At 44.3% G+C, this 20163-nt stretch overlaps 1 protein-coding gene and 1 non-coding gene across 10 annotated transcripts in view; one reads left to right on the top strand and one right to left on the bottom strand.

The window, feature by feature from the left end:
• SLC23A2 (solute carrier family 23 member 2) overlaps positions 1-20163 on the bottom strand; it is a 135639-nt gene that overhangs the window by 76778 nt on the left and 38698 nt on the right. Inside the window, exon 1 of one of the 9 annotated variants that reach the window (XM_012754971.3) lies at positions 18781-19534. The exons of the other annotated variants lie outside the window; for them this stretch is intronic. The gene's annotated coding sequence lies outside the window, so the exon portion shown is untranslated. Of the gene's footprint in view, positions 1-18780; positions 19535-20163 lie in introns of those variants that run through there. 9 annotated transcript variants of the gene reach the window in all.
• Positions 4509-4612, top strand: LOC142861454 (U6 spliceosomal RNA). The gene has a single exon (XR_012912683.1). It is a non-coding gene; the product is annotated as a U6 spliceosomal RNA (small nuclear RNA).

Genomic DNA, 20163 nt, shown 5'->3' with positions numbered 1-20163 from the left:
GAAGAGCCGGGGGAAGGGGGAGGGGGAATCTAAACAAATAACAGAAAGAATTATACCAGATTTGGGAGTTCAGTAGTCAGAGAGCACAAAAGGAAAACAAAAGAAATAATTGCCAGAACATCAACTTGCATCAGTGGAACAGAGAGATCGGAGTACATGTATCAGATCTTTTGAGGCGGCTGTTCTTATTTACATATATTCATGGACAATGTATGTTTTCATTCACATTATATCCATGTTTGCTTAAAGCCGTGGTTCTCAACCCAGAGTGACTCTGTTCTCCAGGAGCCATTTGGCAACGTCTAGAGACATTTTAGCCATCACAGCTGGAAAGAACTACTAGCATCTAGTAAGCAGAGGCCAGGGGTGCCGCCAAATAGGGCAGATCTCACAGTAAAGAATTCCATGGCCCACACAATCTCCACACAAGCGTTGAGACTAAGACCTTGATTTAAAGATATTTCCATCCTCCCAAAAATGGCATCGCAGATGTGCCATGTTGACCCTAAGCACAAGATCAGATCCTCCAAGGCAGCAGTCCCCAACCCTGTTGGCACCAGGGACCATTTTCACAGAAGACAATTTTTCCACGAACCAGAGACTGGGGGCAGGAGTGAGGGTTTAGGGATGATTCAGGCACATTACATTTATTGTGCACTTTACTTCTATTATTCTTACCTTGTAATATATTAACATAATGAAGTAATTATACAAGTCACCATAGGTTGGTGACCCCTGCTCCAAGGGATACTCGTTCCAGTTTGAGAAGCAGGGACATGCATATTACCAGATAAAGTCCATAAAGGAGAGAGTATATGGAGTCTACTATAATTTATAGTCACTTTTAAAATAATTTTCCCTTTTCAAGAACAGGGAGGAGTAGGTCACATATTCCCTTATCTTTTCTGCTGCTTGTAGGGGATATAAGGACTCATTTTACTAGGTAGTTTACAACTCATAAAAGTGGGGACTTCCTACAGTCAGAGAGGAAGTTAAGGACATTGCTTAGAAAACTCTAAAGGCAGGGCTGGGTGTAGTGGCTCACGCCTGTGCCTGTAATCCTAGTGCTCTGGGAGGCCTAGGCAGAAAAGATGGCTTGAGGTCAGGAGTTCCAAAACAGTCTCAGTAAGAGCCAGACCCCGTCTCTACTAAAAAAAATAGAAAGAAATTAGCTGGGCAACTTAAAAATAGAAAAAATTAGCTGGGCATGGTGGCACACACCTGTAGTACCAGCTACTCAGGAAACCAACGGGGGAGGATCGGCTGAGGTCAGGAATTCAAGACCAGCCTGAGTAAAAGTGAGACCCCGTTTTCTACTAAAAAATAGAAAAAATTAGCTGGGCAACTAAATAGAAACAAAAAATTAGCCAGGTGTGGTGGCCAGCACCTATATCCCCAGCTACTCAGGAGGGTTGAGGCAGGATGATTACTTAAACCTAGGAGTTTGAGGTTGCTGTGAGCTAGGCTGATACCACAGCACTCTAGCCCGGGCAACAGAGTAAGACTCTTTCAAAAAAAAAAAAAGAAAACCCTAAAGGCTCTACTTTAGCCCTCACAGAGCTAGTTGTGGTATGGTGTGTATAAATTACTTAGAATTAACCTTTTTCCTACATTCTTACTTAAAATGTTTTACAATAATCCAAGGAACCAATCCCTAACAGAGGCAAAGTTTGCAAAGAGGCAAGAGTGCCCACTGTCTTTTGTTCACCTGCTAAGGCTACTGCTGTTCACCTGCTATGACTGTTAGTCTGTGTGGCTGCTCAGGGTCCTATGACAAGAGACCTTTTCTTGAACTACTCACTGGTCCTTTCCTTAAACGCATATTTCAGTGTCGCCATCAGCATGGTCAGTCTCTTTCCTGAAGGGCTTGGATGTGACCTTCAGCAATTCTCTGTCTCAGAATGTGCCCTTCACCTGGACCTACCATACCTGACACTCCAGGTGCAGTGCTCAGCTTGCTGATCTGGTTGCCAGGACACCACCAACATGTAAGCCTAAGGATGCCAGCTTCCTGTCACTGCCAGACTGCCCATGTCCACCAAGTCAAGTGGACCAACCCCAGTCATGTACCAAGATGTCTCAGAGAGGCAAGAAAATGGGTAAATGAGCAGTTCCCGCCACAGGAGCTGGCAGACACACTAAGCTGGGACCAGCTAGTCCCCAGAGGGTACCCAGATATAGAAGTTATACTCAATTCAGCAGGAAAAAGAAGAAAACCTAAGGAGATTCAAAGAGGATTAAGGTAAAAGTCATATTTGTGTTTGGGGAAGAAACTTCCTTACCATGGGGAGGGCCGAGGGAGAAGGTGAAGTGCAGGCAGGAAGATCGGAAGCCTATACTGCCTGTGCGGATGAGATCAGTACCCACCCATGCAGAGGCAAGGCCTGGGGAAGAGTCAGATGACACGGGGGTCTCCACCTGGGACTCTGAAGATGGTGACAGTTTATAGTAATGTTTATTTTATTTCTGATTCTGAAAACATCGCAGCAATTTCTTGGAAATAGGAAACTATAAGTCACATTCAAAAACCCCTTCTGCAATCCCCACCAAAATGAACCAAACACCAGAGGGAAGAACACCACACCTACCTGGCAACCCAGAAAGGCCTCAATCCCGAAAGGCTCAGTGGTGGGTAGCCCTGCCACGAGCCTTGCATATACAAGAACCGGCCCCAGCCTTGCACCAGGCCTCATAAAGGCAGGTAGGGGGGACATCAGAGGGGAATGAACACACAGAGAGCAGATCAAACTGAGCACTCAAGTGGAGTTCACGCCTAATGAGGCAAAATGAATGCAAGAATCAGGAATGTGCCTTTAAAATAATGCTAATTCACATGCTCGAGGGAATCCAAGAATAAGTACTCGTAGTAACCAGCGAACCAAAAGAGTTTTTGGAAATCAAACATGACTGCCAGAATAAATCTCCTCGTAGATGCACAAGTGGGAACTACATTTGTAAATTACTAGATCGATTCCACAAACCATCATCACCAATATCTGTGTAAAACAAAAAAGTTCCCGTGGACAATAATATGTCAAAGAAATAATAGGAAAAAAAAATGTCCTCGCAGTGAAGGAAAGACTTGAGTCTTCAGACACACTGGACATCAAGTGCTCAAGGGCTTTCAGGAAAGTCCTGAAAGAAGATGCCCCAGACACACCCTAGGGAAATACCTGAACTCGAAAGATACAAAATCTTGAAGCTTCTTGTCAGAAAAAAAAAAAAAAAAAGACAAAAAAACATTATTTACAAAGGAAAGACAGTTAACATCAGACTTCTCATCTTGAACAGCAAAAACTGGAAGAAAAAGTGATGCCTACAACATTCTGAGAGGAAAGAACACAGACCCTAAAATGCCACACCCAAGCCCCCCTCAGGGGTCCCACCACCCTTCCACAGCCCCACCACTGATGCTAGCGTTTCCACCAGCTTCAAACATCAACAAAGCTGTGCTGTTTAATGACTGGACACCTTACTGCTCTGCAGCCCTGCTTGACTGTCTGTGGGGGCCACAATTATAACAATTATAAAAAAATGTGAGGCCGGGCGCTGTGGCTCACGCCTGTAATCCTAGCTCTTGGGAGGCCGAGGCGGGCGGATTGCTCAAGGTCAGGAGTTCAAAACCAGCCTGAGCAAGAGCGAGACCCCGTCTCTACTATAAATAGAAAGAAATTAATTGGCCAACTGATATATATATAAAAAATTAGCCGGGCATAGTGGCGCATGCCTGTAGTCCCAGCTACTCGGGAGGCTGAGGCAGAAGGATCACTGGAGCCCAGGAGTTTGAGGTTGCTGTGAGCTAGGCTGACGCCACGGCACTCACTCTAGCCTGGACAACAAAGCGAGACTCTGTCTCAAAAAAAAAAAATAAAAAAATAAAAAAAAATAAATGTGATCGTGCACCAAATCCTTTGCCCACTCCTGATTCATGGAATAAACTCCCTGAAGAAGAATTACTAGATTAAAGGATCAAAAGATTTTTAAGACTCTTGCAACATAAAACAAAATTCCCTTCCAAAAAGACTTTCCAAACTGTTAATCCCACCAGTAGTGAATCTGTCCATCTCAAAGCTTGATAGCCCCTGATATGACATCTGTGTCACAGGGTAATTTTTCAGAGATTTTTGCGATGCATCGATTTGAGAGCTTTTAGAGTCTATTGGCAAGCACAGAGCCTCTTTTGTTGTTTATCTCCGTATGCCCTCTATTTTCTGCAGTGTTTACGGAGCTTTAAGGATATTAATCCTTTAATTCTTTGTTACATTTGATACAAACATTTTATGTAGCTATTTATGAATTTTGTGGATGGCCTTTGCATGTTTATGCAGTCAAACCTATCAAACTTCTATACTGTGATTTAGCCACTGACACCCATCATCTTCCCAAGATCTGAAAAAACTGTGTGAAAAGGAACATATCTAAAAATAAAGTCTGCCTGAGGAGCCATAACAGACCTCTGCCTTGACCACCAAGAGCTTATGTTTTCAGAAGATAAAACAGGCACAAGGGTGGTCGCTTTGGCAGCACGTGTACTAAACTTGGAACAATACAGAGATTAGCATGGCCCCTGCGCAACAATGACTTGCAAATTTGTGAAGTGTTCGTTCCTTTTTTTTCCCATTTCTTTCTCAGTTGGTAACTCCAACCCAGGGTTCATGTGTTCATGGCCTTTCTAATAAACTAATAGTTGAGTTAAAAAAAAACAAAAAACAAACAGGCAAGAGGATGGTGTAATATCGGCAGACTTTTACCAGGCCACGTGCCATAAAAATCATGTTCCGAGGGGCCTATAAACTCTTTCTTCCCCATCTGGCCCCACTGCCGTTAGCATGTCAGCAGAGCTTTCAAATCCACACGTACCCCCATCAACCAGAGGGAAAGTGCCGGGAGTTTCTAACACAGAATGCAGTGACTCTCCTGGGGTCCCTTTATTTTAGTGCTCAGATATGCACATCCACTGCAGCAGCCAAGCCCTCCCCAAAAACTTCATGAAACAAAGGAGGACAGTTCCGTCCAGACAAGAACGCTTTCCAGCACGTACTCTGTACTCCACTTCTCCATTTAACTGATCTTCACAAACTATACTGGGGGACCACCAACTCCCTTCTCCCGCCTCTTGTGGAGCAGTCCCATTAGGAGTATCCTGAAGCCTCAGACCCAAAGGAGCACAAGAAGGGATGAGGTCAAAGAAGGTGCAGGGCAGTGATGTTCTGAGAAAAGCATGAGGGGAAAGGGCTGCAGAGCCTGGGCAGAGGGGAGCACCCTTTGTCAGGGCATATGGGGGGAGACAGAAGAGGAAGAAGGGGGGATGCTGAACAAAGAAAATGTAACCTTGGAAACTGCTGGAACAAGTACCAGAATGAGGCCAGGCACGGTGGCTCACGCCTGTAATCCTAGAACTCTGGGAGGCCGGGGCGGGTGGATTGCTCCAGGTCAGGAGTTCGAAACCAGCCTGAGCAAGAGCGAGACCCCGTCTCTACTATAAATAGAAAGAAATTAATTGGCCAACTAATATATATAGAAAAAAATTAGCCAGGCATGGTGGCGCATGCCTGTAGTCCCAGCTACTCAGGAGGCTGAGGCAGCAGGATCGCTTGAGCCCAGGAGTTTGAAGTTGCTGTGAGCTAGGCTGATGCCACGGCACTCACTCTAGCCTGGGCAACAAAGCGAGACTCTGTCTCAAAAAAAAAAAAAAAAAAGAAGTACCAGAATGACAGAGCATTCCACACCCAAGGACACCAGGATAATGACGATGACTTCGAGGTCAGAAACCACGCACCAACCCAAGATCATGGAGTTCATCCACACAGGATGACTTCAGATAAATGCCAAGGTTGGAAGCACAACCCAACAGTCACAGGGCAGAGGTGAGGGCAGAGTGAAGTTTAGGGTCTGTGTTGGAATTGGTGTTAAGACAAGAAGCAAAATCTCTCCGGGAGCTGACTGGTGAATGTTCACATCCCTGCCTCCCAACCCTGATTGTCCCTCTTCCTACCCCCTGCAAAACAGAGAAACTGAAGCGAATCCACTGGCTGTCTTGCCCTGACACATGACAAAGGAGAAGGCGGGGCTCAGAGATGAAAGATCATGATGATGAAAACAATGGTATTAAGCATAGCAGTTTTTCAGGTGCTAAGTGCCTATGTGTGCCAGGCACATCTCCGACCTCTTGTTAAATAAATGGCAATTATTGCTTGGCCAATAAATATATTACTTGGTTTGCACATGACCTCCACAGAAGTAGAGACTAAACTTCAGAGAAGTAACTTGCCAAAGGATACACGGCTATAAGCAGCAGAACAGGATTCAAACTGTAATCACCCATTCTAACCTGCCCTAGCACTGTTTATACAAGCAAGACATAAAAGTTATCCTTTAAATGCCCAGCTTAGCTGATCTCCCTGGCCAAACACAGCCCAGGCCAGCTGGCCTGCACACACCGTCTCCTCGAGACTTCAGTGGTTTCGGCCCTCCCCGTCATTTCTGAGGCAGCTCTCAAGGGCAGGGACACCTTCAAGGTCCTTTACCAGGGCTGTAACCCACTCTCTTGCGACCAGGACCTCTCCAATCTGTGCATTTCTCTCCACCCGCATGGCCACTCCAGGGCACACGCCACCTTCATCTCTCATCATCACAACAGCCACAACTCATTTTCTCAGTCTATCATGATGGCTCTTAAACACTTGTCCATATGGCAACCAGCACGATGATGCCACAAAAATTATCATGTTCTCCGGCTTCCTGATCAGTCTGAGAGTGACATCCAAATGCCTGCACAAGGCTGAGGTGACTGTGTGGCCCATCCAGCCCCTTCCCAGTCTCGGATGGTCCCCGCTGTGGTGGCTGAGGCCCGTGCCAGCACTCTCCCAGCCCTCAGGCCCCTGCACATGCTGTCCCTCCAAAGTGAGCCCCCTTCCCCTCACTCCTTTCCACTGGGATAACTCCCATCAATGCCTCACCACGGTGTCTGAGGGCCACTGACATGGCTGCGGCCGAGAGCAAGACAGTGTCCAGCTGCCTGCCCAGCTGGACAGCTGCAGAGACCAGGGGTGGCAGCATCCACAGCATCGCCACAGGCACCCAGCCTGGTGCTGAGCCCGGCCCCTGTATTAAAGGTTCCCCAAAATTTGTGGGATGATAAATGATGTGATCCTCTTCCAAAGGCATCTCCTAGAACGTAAAAGCCACGCACACTAAAACCTGACTTCACCATTACACAGTTCATCCATGTAACAAGAAAACAATTGTACCCTCTACATTTATTGAAATTTAAAAAAAAGCTAACTCAGTTTAAATTTGTTAATAAAAAGAAAGAAATGCTGTTATAATTAAATAAAAGGTATATACAATGTTATTGGAGACAGAAATGTCAAAATTTCCAGGTCTAACAATTTCAGTTCATGAGAATCCAGTGGTTTGCTGGGGGTTGGGGAGTGATTCTTGCTTACTGCTCTTACTCCATCAAACCCATCTGCGATACAACAGACACGTTGTTGGGGACAAGCCACAGGTGTCAACATCACTGCTATCAGCAGACAATGACAGGCAAAGATGAGGTGCTTGAAAGTAAGAGAACAAATTGTATCAGTATCAAGAGATGTGAAAATCTGAGAAGATCTACACAATTAAACGGTTAGTTACAAAAAACACATGAGGAAGCTTCACCCATGTGACAGAATCCAACATTTCCCAAGCGGCAGTAATAAGCACCTCCATCAGAAGCTAAGGATCCCACCTGGCCTCTGTTTGTATGGTCCGTACTAAAAAATGTTTTTTTAAAATTTGTAGGTGATTGTGAACAACGACAAAGAACAACATATGACAGAGACCATCTGGCCCACAAAACTTAAAGTACTTACAGGACAGTCTGCTGGCCTTAACAACGAGATGAAGGAATCTTGTTCAAAATGCAATAATGTTGGCTGGGCACAGTGGCTCACACCTGTAATCCTAGCACTCTGGGAGGCCTAGGTGGGTGGATTGCTCGAGGTCAGGAGTTCAAAACCAGCCTGAGCAAGAGTGAGACCCTGTCTCTACTATAAATAGAAAGAAATTAATTGGCCAACTAATATGTAGAAAAAAATTAGCCGGGCATGGTGGCACATGACTGTAGTCCCAGCTACTCGGGAGGCTGAGGCAGCAGGATTACTTGAGCCCAGGAGTTTGAGGTTGCTGTGAGCTAGGCTGACACCACAGCACTCACTCTAGCCTGGGCAACAAAGCGAGACTCTGTCTCAAAAAAAAAAAAAAAACAAGCAATAATGTTAAATACTTAAGAATAAATTTAATAAAAAATGTGCATGACTTTTATGAAGAAAACTATAAAATATAATTGAGGGGCCTAACGGGGATTTGAATAACCAAAGAACAGGCAATATTCAATATCCTAAGAGGATAGGAAAGCAACTCTAATGATATTCACTTTCCAATAAACATATTCCGTACAGATTTAATAAAAAAATCAATTAATATCCCAAAAGGGGGTGGAGGAGCTTCCTAAAAATTCCTCTGGAAAAATAAGAATAGTCACAAATATCTGAATAAAAAGGAATGCGCTCTGTCAGATAGGAACCCTAACATAAAGCTGTAATGAATAGAAGAGTTTAACAGAGCTACATAAACAGACTAATATATCAGACAACAGAAAACCCACAAACTGACAGATATATGATATGGCAGAATTATAAATTATAAGACTAAGTATGGATTTTTCAATGTACATGCCAAGACAACTGGTTCACTCTTAAGCAATAAAATCTAGAAAAAGACTTCAAGTTAAAAAAAATAAAATAAAAGCTTCCACGTGATTATATATTAAAGTAGAAGACTCCCCCTCTTAACATATCACTAAAGACAAAAAAAGAGGAGCCCGTGTTTTCCCACGTGCGGGTGAACCTGTGGGCATCATGTTATGAGGAGATGGGGGCTTTGGTGACTTGCGCTATCAGAAATTTCAACCTGGAGAACCAAGCTGAAGGAGGAATCAGCAAGATGAAGCCCTCTCCCACGCCCAAGCACCCTTCCACCAAGAGCCTCCCCGAGAGCAGCCATCCAGAAATTAAGGCAGAAATTACTAGAAAAGATGACAAGCTGCCATCATTACTAAAAGATGTGTATGTTGATTCCAAAGATCCTGTGTCTTCAGTGTAGGCAAAAGCTACTGGAACACGGGTCAAAGGAGTTCAGATTGCCGAAAGGAAACCACTTTGATGTGAATATTAACAACATTCCCCAAGGCAAAACATCCATGTAGAGGCACTGATGCTTCTCAATAATCGTATGCTTTATCCAGAAACATGGACTGCTGAGAAAATAGCACAAGAATACCACTTAGAACAGAAAAATGCAAACTCCCTTCTCCAATATTTTATTATTGATTATTTTTATATTTTTATTATAATTTCTATTATTTTACTACTAATACTTTTGAAGTCAAACTCTTCCCTCCGGCAGGAAGCTGAACGTTTAAAATGAAGAACATCAAGAAATTACTTTTTCTATGTGTACTCCCCCCCAACCGAATGTCCTGTATACTTACTCATTTTTAGCATATTATATAAATTACCAAGGGATTGATGCTCCCAACTTGCGACAGCACACTGTTTATTGAGCTGTTCTAGCTCTTCAGGATTGCTCACAGAATGTATTTTCTTTTCTTTTAAGCTTTAATTCGGTTTAGGCATTATATATATATATATATATAATATATATATTATATATATATCAGCATGTCTAATCAGCACATCTATAAATTTATTATAAATATAACAATTAATGTGTTAAAAAACAAAGAGACAAAAAAGAGGAGGCAGGGCATGGTGGCTCACGCTTGTAATCCCAGCACTTTGGGAGGCCATGGTGGAAGAATTGCTTGAGGTCAGGAGTTTGAGACTAGCCTGGGCCAACACAGTGAGACCTCTTCTTTACAAAAAAATTTAAAAATGAGTTGGGCGTGGTGGCAGGAGCCTATAGTCCTAGCTACTTGGGAGGCTGACCCAGAAGGATCTCTTGAGCCTGGGAGTTGGAAAGTGCAGTGAGCTATGATCATACCACTGCATTCCAGTCTGAATGACAGAGCAAAAACATCAAAAAAATAAAAAAATAAGGACAAAACAGAAATAGAGGCTGTAGATTTTACCATATAAAATTTCAAAGATTTCTATAGGAGAAAAATCACACAAACAAAAAGGGCAAAACACAACAGACATTAAGATAATGGAATATTTTTTCTACAGATACCTCATGGAAGTGGAATCATGAAGTTTTGAACTTCTGTGTCTGGCATATTTCACTTTGCATAATGTTGTATACACTATTTTTTAAATTGTTTCTTCACATGATGTAGGGTGAACATCTTTCCGTATCAACAGATATTTCTGTGCTTTTTTTTTTTTAATGGCTACCCCCTTTTCTGAATGGACCACAGTTTTATCATTCAGTCTCCCAGTGTTGGATGTTAGATTATTTCTTTTCTTTTCTTTGTTAAAGACAGTCTCACTCTGTTGCCCTGGCTAGAATACCATGGTGTCAGCCTAGCTCACAGCAACCTCAAACTCCTGGACTCAAGCGATCCTCCTGCCTCAGCCTCCCGAGTAGATGAGACTACAGGCATGCGCCACCATGCCCGGCTAATTTTTCCTATATATATATTAGTTGGCCAATTAATTTTTTTCTATTTATAGTAGAGGCGGGGTCTCGCTCTTGCTCAGGCTGGTGTCAAACTCCTGACCTCGAGCAATCTGCCCGCCTCGGCCTCCCAGAATGCTAGGATTACAGGCGTGAGCCACCGCACCCGGCCTCATGTTAAATGTTCTTAACAGAACAAAAATAAGAAGAATGGTAGAAGAAACGGGTTCTTTTAAATGAGACCATGAGTGAAAAGAATTAAAGGCAATTTATACATGCAAAAAATAGCATGTACAGCACTAATCCACTGTATTATGTGTAAAGTATGTGTGCATAATTATGCACACCAAAATATTGGCCAAAAAATGTGAATAATGGAAACACAAATGACATATTTTCTTCTTTTTACTCCTCTGTAATTTTTAAACTTATTTACTTAACAATGAAAGACAGACTTTCTCCAGCCAAGAGCTTGATGATGCCCACATGAACACTAATTCCCCCTACTGTTCCGACTCATGTCCAGCGGGTGAGAGGTCGGTTACCCCCACAGCATCCTTCCCGCTTACAACATAACGTAAAGCAACTCGGGCCATTCTGTGAGAGCTCAGGACACAGCATGTGGAATAATGATCTCATATTTAAAGTCTAAAATAACTTTCATTATCAGAAGAGAATAGAGAAAAGCCAGGGTTCTAAATTACATTTAGCATCTACGTTTTTTTTAAAGCTCCCCTGTAGCCAAAGTTAAAAATCACTGCCTTGTAGCAAGCAGGAAATTATTATGGTCTCACAAAAAAAATCAAGAAAGAAAGCCTGACAGAATGGAAAATCAGCAATTTGGGAAATTCTGTGATGAGTAAGTAGAAAAGTAAAATATTTGGATCTTCAACAAATCTCTCAGTTCCCTAAGGACTGAGTCACTAGCTTTATAGCCACCAATAATCATGCGCGAATACAGAATAACAATAGTTTTTACTCAGTATTTTATCAGCTTTTCACCCAATAATCATTTCTTTTGCATTTCTCTTTATCTGACTGCGCCTCCCTGTCCAGGAATCAGTGTCAGCCCTCTCTCACTGTGGCCAGGCAGGGCCACCTGAACTGGGAAGTATGGTACTATCCAGAGGGTGTAAGGGGCCAGGCTACTCCTAGAGTTAAATACCACAATCTTTCATGTTCCTTGTAACCACCACCAAATGCTAAGAAAAACACGTCCTCCCGTGAGCAGCACCCTGCAGAGTCCCCAGCACAAAACATACAGAGCCCTCAATGGGTGAATGAATTAATAATCACTAAGAGTCTCCCTGAAAAGTAGGACCCCCTGTGCACAGTTCTTTACATTCCCAGCTCTTAGCATGGGATAGATGCTCAATAAATGCTAATGAAGTACAAACTGAGCTGGGTGGGGGTGGGGGTGTGCACCTGTAGTCCCATCTACTCAGGAGGCTGAGATGGGAGGATTGCTTGAGCCTGGGAGTTCCAGGTCGCAGTGAAGTATCATGAGGCCACTGTACTCCAGCCTGGGCGACAGAGGGAGACCCTATCTCCAAAAAAAAAACAAAACAAAACAAAAAAAAAACAAAAAAAAACCAAAAGAAAAGTATGCACTGATCCCAGATAGAAGGCACAGAATGAATACTACATTGAAAACATAAATACATGGCGAATCCATGATTTGGTACAGACATAAAAACCTACAGTTCTCCAAAAGAACACAAGAAGAATAAGAACATAGAGTAAGAATCAGTGGCTCGTGTACTTAAGACTCACTTGGGAAACTTACATAAAATTCAGATTTCTTCCTCACAATAGTTATAGACAAAGCTGTTACATTTGTAACAGCCCAAAACTGGAATCATCCAAAGGCCCATGGACAGGTGAATAAATACACAACCTATGGTGTGTCCATCCACAGGACACTACTCAGCAATAAAAAGGAGGAATCTCAGATCCTGCACTGAATGCAAGATGTCAGACTCAAGACTTACTTATCTGATTCTCAAAAGGCAAACCTTACCTACAGTGACAGGAAGCAGGCAGTGGATACCTAAGGCAGAGGGAGGCAGACAGGGTGGGGCTCAGGGAGCCCTTGGAGTGATACAAATGTGCTACATTTTGATTACAATTCTGGTGGCTCCATTTGGATGCATATCCACTTACTTCATGTAAACTCTACCTAAATCACGTTGATTTTTAGAAGAATAAAAACAATTAAAAAACCCCAGTAATCTACCAACTTAAAAAAACATCTCCTCTTCAAATTCTGATTCCATAGACCTGTATTCGAGCCTGGGAACCCATATTTTTAATAAATGCACAAACGTTCTCATGCTACTAGTCCTCAGATCACCCACATCTCAGGAGGGGCAACCTGGGCTGGAATAAAGCTATTTTCTCCCCTTGTATAGGGCCTATCTAGACAGGGGAAAGTATGACTAAGAAGGAAGTCTTTGCCATAAGGACACTCAAAACCTCAACCTGCAGACTGGTACTTTGGTCCTTAACCACTATACAAACACAAGCTTTCAGAGTCTGCCAGCTTCAATGATAAAGCACATTTTATAAGTCAATACTCAGCTCTCTGCTTAAATCCCATCATCAGGAGATTATAGTTCAATTGTGGCTGCTCCATTCTGTTAAATGCTAACATTTGACCTAAATCTTTTTAATCCAAGTCAAAAAGATTATTAGGACAAATATCCTCAACTTGTATATGACCAACTCCGTTTAAATAAAACTGCCTAAGTAGTTACCTAATATACAGAGCCCTCCTTTAGGGAGTTTACATTCTGTTGCTGATCCTAGCTTTAATTATTGCATTTAAATCTCTAAACAGCAATGAACGAACTCCTAAGTAGTGGTAATTTATTTGATTTTATGATGACAACTATGCTACCAGGATGTGACTTAAAAAAAAAATCATCCTATAGCTTTCTCCAAAACACTTCAAGAAGTCTTGCTCTTATTTTTCAAACTCAAGTCAGTATCCACTAGTGGGTCATAAGCTAACTTAGTGGATCTCAACCAGAAATTTTTTTAAGACAGGGTCTCGCTCTATTGCCTAGGTTGGAGTGCAGTGGCATCATCATAGCTCACTGCAGCCTCAAACTCCTGGGCTTAAGTGATCCTCCCATCTCAGCCTCCCAAGCAGCTGTGCCACCACACCCAGCTAATTTTTCTAGTTTCTGTAGAGATGGGGCATCGCTATGTTGCTCAGGCTAGTCTCAAACTCCTGAACTCAAGCAATCCTCTTTCCTCAGCCTCCTAAAATGCTGGGATTAAAGACATGAGCCACTGTGCAAACTTCAGAACATACCTAACAAGATAAGAGTAACCCAGACTGTCCAGGAAAAATGCTTAGTACTGTGGGTCAGTCAAAAAGGAGCCTGAAAGTCACTGATGTAACTAAAGCTCTGTGCAGGGACATGAAAGGCATGTTCCAAGGGCCTGAATTAAATCAGGTTATTTGCTGAGCTTAACATACACATAGAAATAACTTGCCAAAGTGAGAAAGTGGTACGAGATGATGGCACTGATGACAAAATATAACATCGCCCCTCCACAGTGATGGAGAGAGTGCCCAGAACCAGGGCAGAGTAGTCTTTCTTTATAATAAGTTACAATAGCCTGGGCGCAGTGGCTCACGCCTGTAATCCTAGCACTCTGGGAGGCTGAGGTGGGAGGATCGCTCAAGGTCAGGAGTTCAAGACCAGCCTCAGCAAGAGCAAGACCCCATCTCTTCAAAAAGAAAAGAAATTAGCCAGGCAACTAAAAAAATAGAAAAAATTAGCTGGGCATGGTGGCACATGCCTGTGGTCCCAGCTACTATTCAGGAGGCTGAGACAGGAGGATCGCTTGAGCCCAGGAGTCTAAGGTTGCTGTGAGCTAGGCTGACACCACAGCACTCTAGCCCAGGCAATAGAGTGAGACCCTGTCTCAAAAAAAAAAAAAAAAATTGGGGAGGGGGGAGGGTGAAGGGGACGGGCATATACATACATAATGAGTGAGATGTGCACCATCTGAGGGATGGTCATGCTGGAGAATCAGACTTGTGGGGGGAGGGGGGAAAGGGCATTTATTGAAACCTTAAAATCTGTACCCCCATAATATGCCGAAATTAAAAAAAAGAAAGAAAAAAAAATTAGTTACGATCTACCAGAGCCCTAAACCAGACTACCCCCAATGACTGCAATCATAAGAATCTCCTTTGTACCCCAACAAGCTGTCTTATCCTCTGTCACTGTCTTGGTTTGTGGACTTGTTCTCTTAGGAAGAAAATTTAAGCAAGAAGCTGGATAAAATCTGGATTTCTGAAAGGGAACCCAGGTTCCCTCTGTAGAGAGCCCCGGGTGGAATGATCCCTTACAGACCAAACTCCCAAGGCCCAAAAGGCGCCCTGATGGCAACAGCCCTGCTCTGAAGATGAAGAGAGGGACCCCTGAGCAAACACTGCTGGACGAGCTGGGAATCCTCTAAAAAATGGATTCTCGGGTCCTCCCAGTGAGCCAGAGAGAATGAAAAACTGCTGGATAAATGAGGCAAACCTTTCTGGAACATTCATGGGGTGAGGGGCGAGGGGAGGAACGTTCCTAAGTGGAAGCAAACAGTCTATGAACATTAAATGAAACGCACAACTGACAGAACGCAGACAGGAAAGAACAGGCCCTGCCTGCAGAAAACCCCTTCAGTCTATCCTAGAGACTTGGTCCAGAAGCCCTGGTGCAGAGCACAGCTCTTGTCCGAAACTAAACTCTAAATCCTAAGAAAGCTCTTCAATCCGACCTGAGACGGGCCATTTTGCTGACATCCATTTACGTCTGAGCCAGGAGAAATGACGACCATGTTCTCGAGATTACAGACACTGACTCACTCGAGGGCTCGGGTAGGGAGCAGATGGAGTCCACATACAGTGAGACATCAGAGTGGTGGATGTTTTGTTTGGGGGCTTTAAGATACAAAGCCATCACCATTTTTGCGGGGCGAGGGATAAACTAACGCTATAGGTAACAGATGCTACAGTGCCTGTTGTGCCTGTTATCTTCAAGCAAAATTTCTTCCCCAAATTTTATTTATATAAAATTGTAACAACACCTTCTTAAGCCTCACTGTCCTGGCCATTCCCCCCCAGCCTCAGGTGCCCCCACACAGACGATCTCTAGTTCCCAAGTCTAAGCTCAAGGGACACTCCTGGATCTGCTGTCCTGCTCCCATGTTTCCATGACACACGGCTTCTTGGTCCACCTTTCCACCAAGACGGGATGGGGGCAGGGACCCAGTGCTCAGTGCATAGAAGGCATTCAAATATTTGGGGAAAACTTAAACATTTTTCCATTGGCCAGTTATACAACCCGACACAAAGCCTAATCCCATCCTGTCCTCCCGATTCACTTAGGGAAATCCAGTGGCTGGGACATAAAAGGGGAAAAGGAGAGTAGCCCAGCAAAAGGTGCAGCCTGCAGGCCTGGATTAAAATACAAATGTCATGTATTTGAGGAAAATAAAGCAAAACTCAAGATGAATTTTACTAAATTGACGTCTACTGTGAGATTTAACACATCACTTTTTGGACTCGTGGTTTTTTTATCATTTAAAATGTATTTGGGAGGCCGAGGTGGGCGGATTGCTCAAGGTCAGGAGTTCGAAACCAGCTTGAGCAAGAGCAAGACCTTGTCTCTACTAAAAATAGAAAGAAATTAATTGGCCAACTAATATATATAGAAAAAATTAGCCGGGCATGGTGGCACATGCCTGTAGTCCCAGCTACTCGGGAGGCTGAGGCAGAAGGATCGCTTGAGCCCAGGAGTTTGAGGTTGCTGTGAGCTAGGCTGATGCCACAGCACTCTAGCACAAGCAACAGAGTGAGACTCTGTCTCACAAAAAAAAAAAAAAAAAGTATTGATGAGTCATCACAGAAGCCACTGAAAAGCTCCCTTTATATGGAATTTTAACAGGATAAAAACATGTACCTAGTGAAATGACTATTAAGTCCAAGACACAAACATGATCTCACTCAACCACTACAAAAGTTCCAGAAGGGGTTGTTATCTCCATTTCACAGATGAGAAACTGAGGCACAGAGATTGATTTACCCTTGGACAAAACCCCAAGGCAACAGTGGCAGGCCTGGCAATCATCAAGGCTCTCAATGCCTTCCAGGCTAACAGAATGAGACTCTCAAGAAAAGGCCTGAGAGATTCTGTGTGAAGGTCAATTTGGAGGAAGTCCACGAAAGTCCCCAGTTACTGTCAGGGAATGGACAAAAAGCATTTGCCCCTTCCAGGTCTCCAGATGCCCTCTGTCATTTGATGCCCATCTCCTCTCCGAAAACAATGACCTTGGGGGCTGTCCAGGAGATAGCCCTGCCGACCCTGACCCACTGTACCAGGCTCCCCCTGCTCCATCCTCCCTTTCCAGCACAGCCAATGACTCCTGCCTCCTCGCCTCCTGAAGAGGAAGCCCTCACAGGACACTTGGTCCACTCCAGCCACTGTTGCCCCCACTGCCCCAACTGGGACAAGCCACTGGTGCTGGCAGAAGCATCTCAAGCATCCCTCCACTCCCTCGCCTCAAGCTCCATGGACTCACCAGCCCTCTCTCTGAGCTGCTCTTCAGGCCATACCATCCCTCTTTGGAATATTCTCATCCTTTCTACGGGCCCCAAGGGCCTAAGCCAAATTTCCTTCTCACACCTGCAGAGAGAGGTCTTGCTCCACTTTACCCTTATATCCTAACTACCTCATTATACCTGCTCAGTTTTGCTGGACTGTGGCACGTCCACTTAGTTCTCTCAACCATCTGCTTTCTTCCTATCCTCTGGGAGATGTTTCGTTTGTGAGTCTCATTTGCAATATGCCCTTTCTCCCCACCCCACCCCACCCCACCCCTGCTGCCCCCTAGTCCTGCTTACCAAGAGTGCTCTATCCTCCCTGCAGACTCTCTCAAGATAAGGAAAAGGGAGCTCTGAAATTTCACCTGCCCTGATGAATTACCCCACTGGCTGAAGAGTGGGTTTGCCTGAACTGCACTGCAACTACCTGGGGCTGGGACACTGCAGTTCTGCCCCAGGTCAACACTTAAGTACACTGTGGTCAGAGTGACAGCAAAGCTTTTCCCCGACCTTCAATAAATGGGAGCCTTAAACAATCCATGTCTGCATATGGAATTTTTTCCTACAAAGGAGCTTGTTTAGCTTAATTCATACAAAATGTATCCATTAAATACACAGACTTCAATCACTTAGAACTGTGTGCCACAGATGTCTTGCTTTTTTTCTGGTGTCTGAACTTGACATTTTTATAATCCAAAGACTTTAAAAGAATTAAAAATATACATGCACTCAGCTATGACAGAGACTTCGGCTCTCCATGCTTCACCTATGTTTTGTCTCACCTATATTCCTTTTCGCTTATGTACCTCCTTTTCATGACACACGTGAAATTCCATATAAAGGAAAACATAAAAGAATATACGGAGCTTTGGCAGTCCTGGGACTGGACTTGGCTCCCAAAATAAAATAAATAAGCATCTGAAAAACACAGGATCTGACCTTTGAATTGCTGCAGATTAAGGTTTTTTGGTTTTTCTGGAGACAGAGTCTGCTCTGTTGCCCTGGGTAGAGTATGCTGGCGTCATCATAGCTCATGGCAACCTCCAATTCCTGGGTTCAAGTGCTCCTCCTGCATCAGCCTCCCAGAGAGCTAGGATTACAGGTGTGAGCCGCCGCGCCCAGCCGGGATCAAGTTTTTATTGTTACCCTTTCTCACATAGTTAATAAAGAACACCACTTTCTAAGACTTACATAAAGGTTAATGTTCAGTTTACTAATATTTAAATAATGTCTGACAGCACCGAGAAACTCTTCGGAGATCTTCTGATAACCGAGCTGGGCGAGCTTAAGCCTCGGGCTCCTCACCTACGCTGACACAGGCACAGGCACGTGCAGAAACAGACGTAGGCGTGCGGAAAAATCAGATACACGGTCACAGACACAAACACAGGCTGACACAAACACAGGCTGACACACACACAGGCTGACACACATACGTGGAAACAGACACGTCTGCCCAGATGCACACACAGACACTAACCAATCTGCAGAGCCCCAGAACTCATTCCCCAAAGCAGAGCTTATGTACCAAGAAACGGTCTTACCTTCACAGTGAAACCTCACCCTATCCACAAAAATGTCCTTTAGTCGGTGCCCCACCCACCGCTATGTGCTGGCGTCTGTGCAACCCTGTGATTGTCCTGGTGCTCAGCGTGAGACGCTTTCGGGTGCCGAAGGAATTTCAGCTTTTATAACCCACACGGGCTGGCCAAAATTGTATAACCGTACCACCTCATCAGAAATGCTATTTGTATTACACAACAGCCACCACCTGGTTACAAACAGTTACTGCATGCCTCCCTTACGGTCTCCTTAACATCAGTCTGTAGCAGGTTTCCACATGGCGGGCTGGATATCCTATTGTAGAAACCAAGCAGCTGCCGGGATTATATTTCTCAAACCTGCACTAAGAAGGGAAATGAAAACTTATCTTTCTAAACCCTGCACTTCAGAGGAACAAGTCCACCCACGCTGCTTCTAGCTCAGTGAAAAAGGGGATTAATGTTACTCACTGGTAATTTTTCATTCCCCCAATCAGGGATCCCAAGACAATTGTTTTCAAAGCTCAACGAATTCCAGAGATCTCAAGGTAGGATCTTTTCATTAAATGGCAGGCAAAGCCAAGAAATAACTCACACTGAAGGGCTGACTGCAGGGGTTCAGTTCAACACGGCCTCCGGGGTGCAGGTCGCCGCTGCAGAGGCTCCACTGGACAAGTGCGAGTACCCACAAAGACACACAGGTGGCACACATGCACTGACAATCAGTAGCCAGTAACAGAGAAGCAGACACACCTGTGGCAGACGCATCCTTCCTAGCCCTGACTCCAGGCCAGGGCCGGCCAGGAACCTGGGCAGTAGGCACCCTTGCCCATCAGGGTGTACAAATACCTGCCTCCATCTCCCCAACACCAGACTGGTGCCCCTTCTGCCTGGCTGTCTGAGCCTTGTGTTCCCTGTCTGCATTTCGGAAGTGCAAAGCACATTTTGGAAAACGGGGCCCCTGGGATAAAGGCAGAAGAGGAGCCAGAACAATTCCTGGAGAAAAGCAGCTGTAAGGGTGCCTCCTTCATGGGAATCCTGGGGACTCAGCAGTGGGGACAGGAGGAAGACACCCAGCACCAACACAGAGACTGGGGAGAAGGTTGGGAGCCAGGTGCTTCAAATATTCAGGGCAGGAGATTCACCACCACAAGTGCTCAGAGCTCAGGTCCATGCGTGATACATCAACCGGTCAGGTCAACGTGCCTATGGGAGTCAGGGCTGTGTATTCAGGACATTCTGAATAGAAGACTCTAACCTCAGAGAGGATTTACTGCAGGAACCACAAGAAAATTTCAAACGCACAGATAGAATAAGTAAAGAATCATTTGTTTAAGTTGGTGTTTAAAAAAAAAAAAAAAAAACAGGAAACAGGATCAGATAATT

Source organism: Microcebus murinus, chromosome 16, assembly GCF_040939455.1.
Source record: "Microcebus murinus isolate Inina chromosome 16, M.murinus_Inina_mat1.0, whole genome shotgun sequence".
NCBI lineage: Eukaryota > Metazoa > Chordata > Mammalia > Primates > Cheirogaleidae > Microcebus > Microcebus murinus.
The sequence above is the reverse complement of the archived record's forward strand: the minus strand, read 5'-3'. Positions and strand labels throughout refer to the sequence as shown.